The sequence below is a fragment of the Hippoglossus hippoglossus genome, chromosome 6 (assembly GCF_009819705.1).
Source record: "Hippoglossus hippoglossus isolate fHipHip1 chromosome 6, fHipHip1.pri, whole genome shotgun sequence".
In the NCBI taxonomy this organism is placed as follows: domain Eukaryota; kingdom Metazoa; phylum Chordata; class Actinopteri; order Pleuronectiformes; family Pleuronectidae; genus Hippoglossus; species Hippoglossus hippoglossus.
Window position 1 is genome coordinate 3,226,897 of NC_047156.1, and position 15,151 is coordinate 3,242,047.

Consider the following 15,151-nt stretch of genomic DNA (forward strand, 5'->3'; position numbering starts at 1 on the left):
GGTATTACTCATGCAGTGTGGACCTCAATCTATTTGAAAATTACAGGGATTCTCTTCGGTACTGGGACAAAAAGCAAGTCTCGATAACATAAATATATTTTAAGGGGAAGACTTGTTTTAGAGTTGGGTTTATGTTTTTAAGCTTTAGGCTTAAGTTAAGTTTAAGTAAGGGGGAGGATGTGTTCAGGTGTTGTGTGTCGGCAGAATCCTGCCCCCCCCCCCCCCGCACCCACCTGCAGTTACCTCCAAGTGAAACTCAGGCCCGGCCCGACCCGCTAACCTGCGACCTGCGACCTGACCCGTCACACGTGATTAGGAAAACATGCTGCACAGCCACTCACATCCGACGGGTCACGGCCTCCTTGTCGTGGCCTGGTTGAGTTCCTGCTCCTGCAGCTGTCGCCGTGTTTCCTCACTGACGACGTGCACGGCTTCTAAAAGTGAATACGTGTCAGTAGAGCCACTCACAAAGGACACATCACTGTATGTGTCTTCATTTGGATGTGCTACGTAGTTCTGTTTGAGTTCGAGTGTGCTTTATTATCCCGGATTGGAAACTTAACTTAGCTGCACAGGACACACACACACACACACACACACACACACACACACACACACACACACACACACACACACACACACACACACATAAAAAGTACTTAAATGATTTCTGAAGTGTCATGTGATTCGTCTAAAAGGCAGAAATAAAATGATAAATATAAAAAAAGAACTAAAACTAACTAAAATTACTTATGCAAGTTCAAAAGAGTTTTATATTTCACCCACCCGCTGCCCGCTTCTCTTATCTGTGAATTTATATGATTATATTTTTAATATAATTACACAATTTAAGGTGCAGGCACATGTTATATTTGACTCTCTATTACTAAGAGATGCCTGTTGTAAGGGTTTGTGGATATAGAATTAAAAAATAGGAAAATAAAACATGTTAGTTTGGGTCATTAATAAGTATTTTAGTAAATATAAGTATTAAGTATTTCCCAGCATGGATGGCAGGATACACTCGTGCAGGATTGAAACAAGGTCCATGAGAACAGATGTTCTTAATGAAATCAGCTTCAGATTCAAACATCCATGTAAAAGTTATGTAAATATAATCTTCAAACCAGAGAGTTAGGGTTAGTACTAGTTATGGTTAGAGTAAGTTTGAGTCAATGTGATGTCCTCTGAAGTCATGGCGACACGACTGTGTGTGTGTTTGTGTACCTGCATTTGTACATGTGACTGAATGTTCATGTAAGTATGTTTATCCATGCATCTGTGCGTAACTCTGTGTGTGTGTGTGTGTGTGTGTGTGTGTGTGTGTGTGTGTGTGTGTGTGTGTGTGTGTGTGTGTGTGTGTGTGTGTGTGCATCTCCAGGGCCGAGGGGTCGACAGATGCTCCTTCTCAGTGAACACAATGAATTACTTAAAGGCCGTTAAGCCAAACACGGCCGCCCTGGTCGCTGGTTTACCCAACACTGATAGGGCCATCTGCCGAGGTGAGTCTGCCTTCCCCGCCGCGCTTTGCAGACACGTAACCAGACGCTTATCTGCCGGGGAGGGGCCCCGCTGCTGATTAAAAACATCAGGACTTCTACAATTGTCTGTGTGGATTTGTTCAGGTGTGCTCATGTGTGTCTGTGTGTGCAGGTGTGCACCCCCACACCTGTGAAAGAAGAACTAGGGTCGGGTTTAGAGTTTGGAGATTGAAGGAAGGTTAAACCAGGAACTCGGTTTGTGTCACTATTGTGTGTTTTCCACACACACAGGATCAGTGGAGAGGGAAATAAAGACAAGGTTTATTCACGAGACAGGAACAGGTGAGAATATCACACAGGAGTTTAGCCTACACATCCAATTAAGGTTGTATTAATACATCAGGGTTCACCGTGACCTCAAAGGTCAACATAGGACTAAGATCTGTAGCCATAAACTGGCTTAATCATAAACTGTTTTCAGAAACATAAACTGGACTCCAAAAACGGAAAGAGAACAAATATGTCCCGGTGAAAACGCGGCGTCGTACACATAGAAGACACGGACGAAGATGTCCAGAGAGTTTGTGGTGAGCTGACGACGGCGTCTGTGCGTTCACGTGATCTCTGCAGCGGAGCTAATACGTCACTTCCTGCCTCTGACTGCTGCACCTGGAGATTTGTTGCAGAGAATCTCGCTTTTTTTTCCTCTTCTGATTAAACTATTCCAAAAAATAAGATTTTACAGCGATTGTTTTTGACTAATTTGGCCCTTTTTCCTCATGTGGACAGACACAGTGCAGGAGAGACAGGACACGGAGTGAGAGCGTCGTACAGAGACAGGCAGGGAATCAAACCTGTTGCTGAAGGCGTACGTGCCCATATGGTACGACCCCCTAACCACTCAGATATCAGGTTGCCCTGGAGATGACATTTTTAGCCGATTGAGTTTTGACACCATAGGTTTTGTACACATTATATTTCAGAATGAAAACATGGAATTATATCTGTAGAGGGTTCATTAAGATCTATTTTATATTATAATGGATTTGGGGCTTTCAGTTTTTCACAAAGTTGAGTTTTGTGTGTGTGTGTGTGTGGGGGGGGGAGTATGTCTGTGAGCGTAGGTGTACAATATGTACCTGATGGTCTGGTCTTTGTGTGTCTGTGTGTGTGTGTGTGTGTGTGTGTGTGAGTGTGTGTGTGATATCTGGAGTGGTTGCCATGCTTACAGGACCCTCTCTATAACCTGTGGAGACAGAATTATGGATCTGTAAGGTCTCTGCTTCAGTCAAACAGGACTGTGAGCTGCTATCTGTGTCACATTAAACCCTACGAATACAAAGCAATCTGTCAAAATGCTTAAACTGTGACTTGTCCTGTTTGTGTTTTGGTCATAAACATTCAGCTCGACCAGTTTGTGAAACTCACACGTTTGGCTTTTTCCTTTACGTTGTAACATTTTGTGCCATTTGTGGTTTTCACTGAAGCTCAACTGGGGGGGGGGGGGGGTTCAGCTCCACAAAAGCATTTACTAATAATTATTTGCACAAATTAAAATAAAAAACCCACTTACGCAGCGTGAAATGTTTCTGTTTTTCAGCTGGAAGCTTCGTTCTGCGTCGTCATGGTAAAACCACATAATTACGCGCGGCTCCAATCGTCCCAACGGGCTCGTGAAACCTTCCAGAGCACATTCAACAATCCTCGTTTTCATCAAGCCAATTATAAGACTGATGTGGGGATTGTCTGGCAAAAGCATTTCTAAAGGTAAAGAAAAAACAAAATGTAATGTTGGACGAACACTTTAAATATATCCACCTTACACCTGTGTGCTAATTACCCACATTCTCGTACAACAGGAGGAAGTGGAGACGCATCATCCATCTTTATGTGCAGTCTATGCTTTTGACGAGCCAGGCTAGCAGTTCCCACCTGTTCCCAGTCTTTATGCTAAGCTAAGTTAACCAGCTTCATACGACGTGTCCACTTTCAAGCCTCAACTCAAAACCCACCTCCTCAGAGCAGGTTGTACTTTTAATTTCTATGTTATATGTTTTTGAATTCCCTGAAACGTGCTGTATAAATAAAATGTATTATTATCATCACTATAATGTTATATATCAACTATATGTCGATCTTAAGTCTGGATTGTGTGTGGAAGTTTGTCAGGATCTGTACATCGGACTTGCATTGTGTTTCTTGAAGACGTCTCACCTCTCATCCAAAATGTCCGTTCTCCAGAGCTGAAGAAGAAAGTCCAACATGTCTTTTCATCTGCTGTCATATATATATCGTATAACGTTGAGCTGTCACCTCATCACCCACGTCCCTCCCTCCCACCGCTGTCGCTGTCAACCTATCTTATGTGAAAGAGGTTCGGACTTGACCCAGATGTGAACGGGACAAACACAGGTGATGTGAAAAATCCTCCTCATAAAGGATTGGGAAAAAAAAAGAGTAATAAGCAAGCAAACACAACCCTGCACAAGTGTGTGTGTGTGTGTGTGTGTGTGGTGTGTGTGTGTGTGTCTGTGTGTGTGTGTGTGTGTCTGTGTGTGTGTGTGTGTGTGTGTGTGTGTGTGTGTGTGTGTGTGTCTGTGTGTGTGTGTGTGTGTCTCCAGACCCATTTCAAAAGCTGCACACAGAAAAAAAACCCCCGTAAAACCAAAAAAAAAACAGAAAAAACAACAAGCACTAGACAACACAATAGCATTTGCCACAATGGTTTCTGAGTCTGGGAAATTAGAAAGTACAATGATGCACACACACACTCACAATGGCCTCCGAATCGCTCATTTGTCTGAAAATGCTCCTCTTTCCCAGCGTTCCTGCCGTCACTCCCCCGTCGAGATCCGCGCTGACGGGTTATGTGGAGCTGTCATCTGCCGAGCGAGCAGAGTTCATGTGAACTGTAGCATCATTGTTCGATTTCTTTATCGGCTTCAGATACTGTTGTAGTGCTGCTGCTGCTCACGGCTGCAGAGCAGGGACCAAGTGCAGTGTACACAACCCTTGTATTTACCCACGTGTGATTCTTATTCAATACATCACAGTGTGTGTGTGTGGAAACCTCAACAGGTGGATTCATGCAGTTTGATCCCAATGTGTGTGTGTTTGTCAGGATGAGCTGATACCAACGAAAAAACGAAATACATATGTAGTTTGTATGTTCGGTGGCTGGTTCCCTGTGTTGTTTGCAGTGATGGGTTTAAAAGGCAAACAACTACAGTTCACTGAGTGGCCACTTGAGGTTGGTGCCATGAGTGAGTCAATCCTCATAGACTCCCATGTTAAAATGTCCAACCTTAAAACATGTTTACAGCCTAATTCTAGAGTTCTTCATGAAAACTGTATGGGGGAACAGGACACAGGCTTTAGCATGAAAATGTACTAAAAGTATTATGAATTAGCACCATTATCTATCATATACAACATTGATTTGATTAATATTACTCGTGCATTAATAGAAAATAATGGAGGAGGATATCAGATGAATGTACATGTATCCGGATGCACTTGTGTCTGCCCTTGTTTATATGCACCAGGTCTGTGTATGTATTTTTATGCCAAAATTCCCTTGGGATGAATAAATCAATTTATAATATTTAATCTTGAATCTTGAATCTAACGCCACATTTCAATATTCTCTACATTGTGATAAATGTGAAGATTTCTCATATTATTATCAAGCGATTCATCGTATTCTATCAGTAACTACAGCTGTTAAATGTGATGGAGTAAAAATACTCAAGTACTCAAGTACCTCTACATTGCATATAAGTACAGGAGGCTACTTGAATACATGTCACCGTCAACATTACTAAAGTATTTAGAACAAAACATATAGTTTAGGTGTAAAAAGATATATCCTGACTTGTGTTTTGAATCTTGAAGCTGGATTTTTATTATTTTCTATATTGAGATTTGTATATTATTATCTAACAAGTCATCATATTTCACAAGATGACCACTAATAGAAACAGTCCCTAGATGTTAAATTAATGTAGTACAGTACCTACACATTGTACTTATTGAATACATGTATTTGCAGTACAACACAACAAAAGTAGGCTTATTCAGAATCAAACATATAATTTAAGTGTAAAAAGACATATTCAGATGTTGAGCTGCAGCCTGTTGCACAAAGACAGAACTGACCTGTTTCCCTTTGACTCCATCTCCTCTTTTCTGACTCATTTCTCATCTTCTATCTACATATATATAGATATATAGATATATAGATATATAGATATATATATGTAGATATATATCATGAGCCTACATCAGGAAATAAAAGGTGAACAAATTCACTGAGGAGAATCTCAGCACTAAAATCCCTGTTTGCCACCGACCCTTAAGTCTTTTTTCTCATATGGAGGAAATAACGCTGATATTATTTCTGCTATAGTTCAGATCGAGGGAGGGAGGGTGAGGGAGGGAGGGAGGGAGGGTGAGGGAGGGTGAGGGAGGGTGATTGGGTGAGGGTGGGATGTGGGTGACGTCAGGCCTCATCAGGCTGACAGACCTCCTATTGGACCAGTGGAGGCTTTTTAAAAGAGCAGGCAGCAGCAGCACCGAGGCTCGTTCTCCTCTCCAGACGCGCAGCTCTCCTCCTCCAGCCGTCCGTCCCTCCACCTCTCCACCTCTCCGTCCGGCGTGGCAGCAGCAGCAGCAGAAGAGTCGGACACACAACAGCCAGGTGAGACCTCGCGTTATGGGGGAAATACATCCATAGATCCACAGATAGAGAGAATGGAGTGGAGAGGGGTGGTGGGAGAGGAGCGCGCGGTTCCAGAGAGAAATGAAAGATGGGAACAAGGGAGATATTCAGCTCAGACATAGACGGACATTTAAAGATATAACACAAAAGAGATAAAGAGAAGGAAGTGATCTCTTCCTGCCTGACCCTCTGTTTTCTTTTCTCCAGGTTTCGACGTGACGGAGGAGGAGGACGCACGGTGCGCACTGACCCTGATATCAACAGGTATGTGAACCTACAGCTCTTTACACCGCACATGTCTGTAAGTGTTAGAAACTGCATCTACAAGCATCGTCGTTCAAATCTAAATAAGTGATTCCGCCTCGTGTGCAGCCCAGTGTTAAGTGTCGCTATCGATCTCGAGACCACGGAGCCCTAATTAACAATAATGGCAAAGTAATTAGATTGGGGGGGGGGGAGGAAAGTTCTTCATCCCGGCTCCCCGCAGACAGAGCAGCGAGCTCCCCGGGTCCCGGTGCTTCTCTCCCGGCGGATTATCGGCAGCTCACCCCCGCCTCACATGTCTGTTTGTGCGTCCTGGGGTCAAATGACAACAGCTCAATGTTGTCGCCCTCAGACTGAATCAATGTCTGGTTTGTCTCCTGTAGCTGGAGCAGTGGAAAGAGAGAAAAGAGACTGGGAGTGATGGGAAGAAAGAGAAGTTAATGAACTGCAGTTAAAAAAAAAGCTCCGGATCCCACACAGGCAAATAATTTCACTTTTACTTTTTAATTTCGAGTTACAGCAGCCTTGTCCTAGAATATATATATATGTTGTTTTATTCTAGAAGCAATTACAGCTTTTTAACGAGCGTGAAGAAAAGTGTGTTACAGCAGGAGCAGTGATTTCAGCACCAGAGCAGGCGGACAGCTCCACACATCTGTCCAGCTGCCACCCCCAGGCTGAGAGACACACACCACACACACACACACACACACACACACACACACACACACACACACACACACACACACACACACACACACACACACACACACACACAGAGAGAGAGAGAGAGAGAGAGAGAGAGAGAGAGAGAGAGAGAGAGAGGCTTGTCTCCACCTCCACAAAGTTCATTTATTTAGCTTCACATTTTCTTTGCAGACATCTTCTTTCTCTCATTTACTTTAATCTCCTGAAGCAAACTCTATTCAACATGTGATATTTCAGCGTGTAGCCGCTGATCCAACGAGTTGGACAAAGTCTCCGAGAGTCTAGGAAAGGGAGACAGCATGAGGGAAGTCGGGGCCAAGACGTATCAATGCATGTGATTCATTTTTGTCAAAGTCCCAAATTATTCTGGGTGAATTGCCTCGGGACGTGTCGATGACAGGCAGCCTCCTTCTGGCAGGGTCTGAGGTGTCAAAAGGAAAAACTGGGGGCTCATCCAGGATTTCCTATTTACATAACCCCCACTACCCTCCTTACAGGAGCCTGAGGGGGGGCAGGAACAATCTGAGGCTCACACATGGATACATACATACACCCACACACACACACACACACACACACAGGCACAAATGGTGTTACACAGCACATGCAATCTGTAGCCATGAGAGAAATTCAGCGCTAACAGGTGTTCAAACAGGCCGCTCGGTACATTCTTCCAATTATTGCAATTAGATGCTGCCTGGTTACCACTCCATAATGTACAACTGCTGTGGAGGCGTGTGTGTGTGTGTGTGTGTGTGTGTGTGTGTGTCTGTGTGTGTGCGAGGGAGAAAGAGAGAGAGAGAGAGGGGGGGGGGGGGGGGGGGCAGAGACAGACAGGAATAGAGAGAAAACAGCAGGAAAGCACCAGCGAGGGGGGGAGAGACACGGAGCCCCTCAGTGCATTTGTGATGGTGTCGAGATTGTTGCTATCTCTGGAGGATGAAAAAAAAATAATAAAACACACACACACACACACAAGAAATTGTGAATCATATACAATTGAGTGAACGCGCGCTGAATGCATAACTAATCCCTTTTTGCCCTGAGTCATTATCAGCTTTAGCAGATTGTCTAGAAACTGCAGGCTTTTCGCTTCTCTCGCAGACGACACCGTTTGATTTCAAATAAACATGCAGCCTCCCTTGGTACAGGGGAGTGATGGGTGTGTTTGAGATAAACTGGTGGGTATCACTGGTTCTTTAGTTGTGCGTGTACACACGCTGCATGCCAATTGGAATGGGCTTGGACTGAACAGTGAAGTCGAGAGTGAATAAAATGTGGATTTTGCTGCCAGTGTTTATGCTTCATCGACGCATCTGCTGTTTGTTTTCTTGAATAATCGATTAAACTCTAAAACCACAGAGATATTCAGTTTCTTTACAGATACAAACCAGACAAAAGCAGCAGCTTATCATATTTTTTGAAGCCGAAACTCAAATGTTTGGTCTTTTCACTGTGAAAGGAGGCTGCGAGCATGTCATTCTTCAGGTACGAGGGGTGACGAGAAGAGAAGGTGTCTGAGAGGCGTCTCACTCCATCATGACCAGGGGCACATCTTGATTTGATGAGTGACTGAGCTGTCACACTTTGCAGGGAGAGCACAGGGCAATCACAGTCTTATCACAGAGCAAGAACAAGAAGGGCAGATAACAGGGTGCCATAAAACGGGACAGTAAAGAGTGACATCTGAGCCATATCAGTGTGTGTGTCTGTGTGTGTGTGTGTGTGTGTGCGTCTGTGTGTGTGTGTCTACAGGTGAGCGTTCATGTGTGTCATATTTAGCAGGAGATGTTTGTGGCAGCTGTCGGCCTTGTTTGAACAGCAATCACAATCAGCGGCGACAGCAGCTGAGTGTGTGGTTGTGACAGCGCTGATGGGAGACCTCTCTGCTATCGCTCCCCCGCTCTCCTCCCTGCACCTTCTGCTCCTCCGCTCCTCCTCCTCCCTCACCCTCTGCTCCTCTCTAACCTCCCTCCTTCACTTGCTGTCTCCCTCGCCTCCCCTCCTGTTGATTCGCCATCAGCAGCCGTCACTGGCATTGCATCAGTTCCGCGGCGGCCGATCCCGGCAAAAGTTGTTACAGCTTCACACTCTTTCAGTGCGTCTTTAAAAAGCCTCTTTGTGAAGCTGTGAAAACAAGGCGTCCCCGTTCCTCCGGTGCTGCGGCCGTGTGGAGATCTTCCTCAACCACAGCCTGGATACAAACATCTGCACTGCCACTGCTCCTCTGAACCCGGTGACGAGAGTGTGATTACACCTCACTGGTTCCTCGACAGGAAATTGGCTGTTTAGAACAAAAAGAAACAGGGATGCAGAGAAGATAAATTAATCTTTAATAGGAATGAAACATATGAGGTAGAAAACATTTAATTTATCTTTTTAACTTATCAGGAATCACTCATATCGCCTGTGCTCAAGCCTTTATATGTGCTTTTTTATTTTTTATTCCCCTTAAAAATCTCATGTAATGAATGAAGACGTTTCTCCTTTGTTGGTCTTTATTCAGTATAAGAGATAAAAGTGATGATTCAGGGTGAATCACAAGATCAAACAAACAGAAGAATTAATGTGATAAAAAGAAAAATAGTTCAAAAATAAAATATAAATGAATTTGGTCATGAAGAAGGGATATTTGATATGTTAAAAAAATATATGTTCAAAGTTAAAATTACAGTTAAACATGATGAAAAGAAACAACTGAATTTTCTACACTCGATATCGTTCTTTCTTTTTATTTATTTTTAATCAATCACTCTCATTGTCTGTTGGTTTTAAAGTCGCTAATAACTTAAAAATATAAATGTTCTTCTTCCCTTTTCTTTCTTTCCTCTATTTGTTCTTTTTCCTTAAATATCTCATGTAATTAATTTTTGTTGCCGACTTCCTGAACTCTAATGTTTCTCCTTAGAATCGCTCGTCTTCATTTCATATAAATAAAAATAGGCCTAATGGAAAAAATTCAGGTTGTACAACAAAACAAACTATGAAATAAATAATTTATTTTTGAAAATTAAATATTTTAAAATAACATATATTTAATGTTAAGGGTTAAAACTAACTAAACAGAATATGATTCTAAATGATTATTGTCTAAGTAATAAATTTACTTTTCATATAAATAAACACATATAACACACTCGCTATTTTCCACACACTCGATTTTCTACACACTCCTGCCACCCTGTCTCCTTACACCTGGTCCTCACCTCCTCCCTCCTCCACATTGCACCTCCACTCACACCCCCACCCCAACCTTACACCCCCCACCCCCCACCCCCCCGCCTCGTTCGTCCGTCCCCCCCCTTCCCCTCGACTCAGGGTGCGGGCTAAATCCATTGTCTGATGTGGCCTTTTCATTCAGCGGAGGAGAGGGGGGGGGGGGAAGGTGGGGGATGGAGAGGTGAGGGAGTGGGAGGTGGTGGAGGGGGGTCACTTGAGGATGAGAGAGAGAAAAGAGAAAGATTATAAGGGGGGGGGGGGTGATGAAGTGAGAGCAACAGGCTTGTCGGGGGTTTGTGGAGCCACAGCGATTTACTGACACTGTAAAATTGAGGTCATGTCTCTTTTTCTCTTTTTCCTTTCAGGGATCAGTTTGAACACGAAAAATAAAAAAAAATCAAATCACAAAAAAACAGACAAAATGTTCCGCAGAGATTTACTTACTCGCGTCGAGAGAAATTTAAAAATCCAACTAACTTCAACTGTGCTTTTGTTTGTGGGAAAAATCAACAGTCGGTCCCTTAAAGAGCAATTCATATTTGATCTTTTTTTGTTTATTACGTTTGCATTGACGGGTTCAAATGTCAGTTTCTTTGTTTGCATTGACGTCACGATCGCTGCTGTTTTATGTTTCACTGAGGGAGTTTCTGATCATTTGTGTAGAGGATGAAGTTCAGTCAGAATTCAGACACACCAACAACACAGTGGAGGTTACATGTGGTGTTTTTCAGCAGAACCTTTTCAAAGTCCTGTTACGACATCGTGTTTACGAGGTTTTCCTTCCTACGAAAACTAATTCTGAAGAAGAATTTCACCACTTTGTCTACACAAGGCATTTGAGAGAAGCAGTCAATTACGCTAACGTTAGCGATTTGATATATTCCAAAATGTCCGACCGTAATCTTGAAATTTCTAATTCATTTCGAGATATTTTACTTTATTCTCGATAAGCAAAGTTAAATAATACTTCTACGATCTAGCACAACTTTATTCTCAGGATTGTAACAATATTTCTCGATGTCGTTCAACTTAGTTGTCGTAAGAACCTGGTTTATACTTAAACCCCAGCCTGTATCGTAGAGACAGACTTACAACTAACCAGCTAACGTAGCAGCCTGCTACACAAGAGCCACAAAGTGACGTTAGCTTGGTGATGAATTACCAAACAAACATCCTCCAGAGCTGCTAATGCTGGTTTGCAGAGGAAACTTTACCTGTAAAGATCATTTCAGTGAAGTTTTCATGGTCCTTACTCTTTAATATCACTGCTTACGAAACACTGGCCATGTTGAAGACTTCTTTTCGACCTTTTCCCTCCATTTCACTACTGAAACTCAAATGTCAGTCAAAGGTAAAACGCTTTCCTTGAGTTAATATGCTCATATTTCCCCAAATACCTTTTTTATATTAATTTCAATGGTAGAATATTAACAATAAATATAAAAATCACAATCATCAGATATTGCTGATCGTCATTTTATTCAGCTTTATTTCTGAAAGACGCAAACGATAAAGCAGAAACATGAATCTGTTTATTGTCGGTAAATAATGAGAAGTGCTGCACGTCTCCCAGACAAGTTTGTTCCCAAAAAAAACCCAACGAATGTAGAAGCTTTAATGAAGTGTTGACAGCGTGAAGCATTATCTTGTCACAGTATTGTTTCAGCGACTCGGAGAGAAAACACAGGTTAGTGTCAACGATTATCCTTAAAAACACTATAATTTTGGCCTTGATATGAATTTTTACTTTGCAAATAAGCTGAAATGAAGCGTACACGTGATTTCTGAGATGTTACGGTAAAAAAAAATTGCTGCTGGTTTGTTTCAGGTGATTTCTTCTCTAGAATCTTTGTCTTGGCAACGAGGAAATATTCACTGAACTGAACTAAAGGGTGAATCAAAATAAAGCGATTGGACTGACAGATGGTGGATTATTCTAATTATGACAGGATGGGGGAAAAAACCACAGGGAACACAAGACGCAAGTTTCAAAAAGGACTAAATTGAAAACCAATCGTCTGTTTCCAGTGAGTTTAGGACGAGATGAAAGTCAGATGAAAGTCAATTCAATCGATAAGTCGCTCAGGCTCGTAGCTGCAGGGGATGAATCTCCTGACGTTTGATCCCCAGCTGTGGCACCTCCGCTGTTACTCTCCATCTCCACCACAAACACAGGGCCGGGTGAATATTGGTGTTGACTGATGGTCGAAGTCACACTCATTGTTTTTCTTTTCTTCCCATGCTGAGAAAATGTGTCTTATGAAAAGGCGAGTTGTTAAAAATGGAGCAAGGGAGGAGGAGGAGGGGGGGGGGGGGGTAAAAAAGCTCTGGCGTTTAGCTGGTTCGGTCCTCGTGACGTCGTGAGTCACGGTTTGCTCGTGGAATAAAAGACGTGGCCGTCTCTGACAGACAGACGCCAACATGGGAGCTGTCAGGCACAATCACACAAAATGGTTTATTTCCCTCACAAAGGATTGTCGGCATAAAGGAAAACACAGATGAATGCGAGTAAGAGCTCGCGCTTGAGAACTGGAAGGTCAGAGACAAGATCGGCATCATGCACACGACTGCCTCTGTAAACATCTGGCTCCTCTTCACGTGTGTGTGTGTGTGTGTGTGTCACGTGCACGTGAGAGTGAAGCCATCGAACGTCTCCTATTTCAAGCAACAATTCCTCATCGATGTTATTTATCTGGACAAATAAATTGCGAGTGGATCATCGATATCAAAAACAATTGAAATTGCATTTTCATTTCAAACTGTCGTCCAGTGTGATAACAAGTGTTTTCAGGATGAGGGGGAAACATAATTAAAGATTTGTTGATAACTTCCTCAGTCGGCGACGGACTCAAACATTTATGTGCTAATTGTTATTCGCTGTGAACACGACTGCAGGTGTATAAAAATAATTCATATGCTTCTTTACCGCAGAACAACCCAGGTGAACGTGTGCAGATGTTTTACGTTACGACCTCATACGTGTGAAATTATCTGAACACAAACAACACAGATTGTTGCTTCATTTACATTTCAATGCTGCAGACCTCCCTAAGTGTGTGTGTGTGTGTGTGTGTGTGTGTGTGTGTGTGTGTGTGTGTGTGTGTGTGTGTGTGTGTGTGTGTGTGTGTGTGTGTGTGTGTGTGTGTGTGTGTGTGTGATTATGTGCAGAGCCGCACTTACACGTCCACACGTCGAGATGGGCAACGATTGATGGAATAAACTGTTTCTCGTGTTTGCCCTGCGTTCAAATAATGACGTTTTCCATCAGTTATGGAAAACAGTGCTGACAGTTGTGTGTTTTCTGCAGAGTTGTGCGTCCGTGTCTGCGTGAATGACTACCGCAGTTAATGATTCACATTTTTCACTCCAAGGTCGATGCAGAGTTCTTTAGCAAGAGGCAAATCACTTCTCCGTCCACCTGCACACTGTGAGTAACTGTCGGCCATCTGCCGCATCGTTTCTCTCTCTAGGCGCCGCATTGTGTCGTTTCTGTGATGTTTGGAGTCGGCCCACGTGAATGTATTGGTGTGTGTGTGCGTGCGTGTGTGTGTTTTTTCTCTTTTCCTGAATGTGAGACCTTTTTTCTGGCACGTTTCTCCGTGTGTGTGAACAAGTGTGTTACGAGTCTGCATGCAGGTGTGAGACCCGGCACGCTCCGAGGTGATCCTCTGCCTCGTTACATGTCGGTTTGTGGGATTGTGTGTTCTTTGTGTGCTGTTTCTCATTGAGCAGATGTGCAGTGTGTGTGTGGGTGTGTGTGTGTGTGTGTGTGTGTGTGTGTGTGTGTGTGTGTGTGTGTGTGTGTGTGTGTGTGTGTGTGTGTGTAAGTACTTCTTCAAGCATGATGTTTGTTCTCCAAGTTTGTGTGCGTATCCATGTGTGTCCCCATTTGTGTGTGTTTACAATCCAAGGCCATTCAATAGCACCACATGGATCCATCCCATATCCTGATCGCCATGGTTACCGGGGCCACTTATCACAGAGGGTCCCGGCAGATCAAACAGGTGTGCATCCTGAAGATGTCTCTCCTCGGCAACTGTTGCCAGGAACCTTTGTTGCACACAACGCACAGGTGCTTGTCCCCGCCGGTGAAAATCAGCAGGAGCACGACAACATTGTCGTCATGTCCCAGCCTGAACTGCTGAGTGTGTGTGTAGAGTTGTGTGTGTAGAGGTGTGTGTGTGTGTGTGTTGCACTTGTTGTCCTTGTGACAAACAGGAAGTGGTTTTCCATTAAAAATAGGTCATTTTGTGGATCCTCACTTCGGGACCTGGTGCTCAGTGTAGGTTCGGGTCAGAGTTGACGTTTAATGTAATCAAATAAATTTATATTTGAATATTTTCTATATTTTAAGTTAATTTTCTATCTGCGTTTTTACACAGACGACATCCAGACATGTCAAAGGAGGAAAAGCCGAAGGCGCAAACCTTCGCCAAGGCCCAACAGTTAATCCAGAAACATATTTTAATTGTACAGGCTCATAAATCTCAGTCCCTTTAACGTTATTTTCATCAAGATCCTTTTAGAAATCAGGGAAAATGTTGATTAACGTCACATCTCACAATGTTAAAGAAAGTAAAAAGAACTTCCTGGATCTCGGTTCTTCGCTGACCCATAATGCATCCTTCCACCAAGTTTTGAGGAAATCCGTTTTGTCGTTTTGGTGTATTTCTAAAAACCAAAGAAGAAGCTTTGTTAATATTATCAAGAACACGTAGGTTAGAGTGTCGGCTCTCAAAACTAAACTTCCAGTTCATAC

General features: G+C 43.1%; 1 long non-coding RNA gene across 1 annotated transcript; it reads left to right on the top strand.

Annotated features, from left to right (window-relative positions):
• The first annotated feature begins 6,161 nt into the window (after positions 1 to 6,161).
• On the top strand, positions 6,162 to 14,175 carry LOC117763028. The gene is made up of 3 exons (XR_004614109.1): positions 6,162 to 6,180; positions 6,409 to 6,465; positions 13,764 to 14,175. It is a non-coding gene; the product is annotated as an uncharacterized LOC117763028 (long non-coding RNA).
• The last annotated feature ends 976 nt before the right edge of the window (positions 14,176 to 15,151 follow it).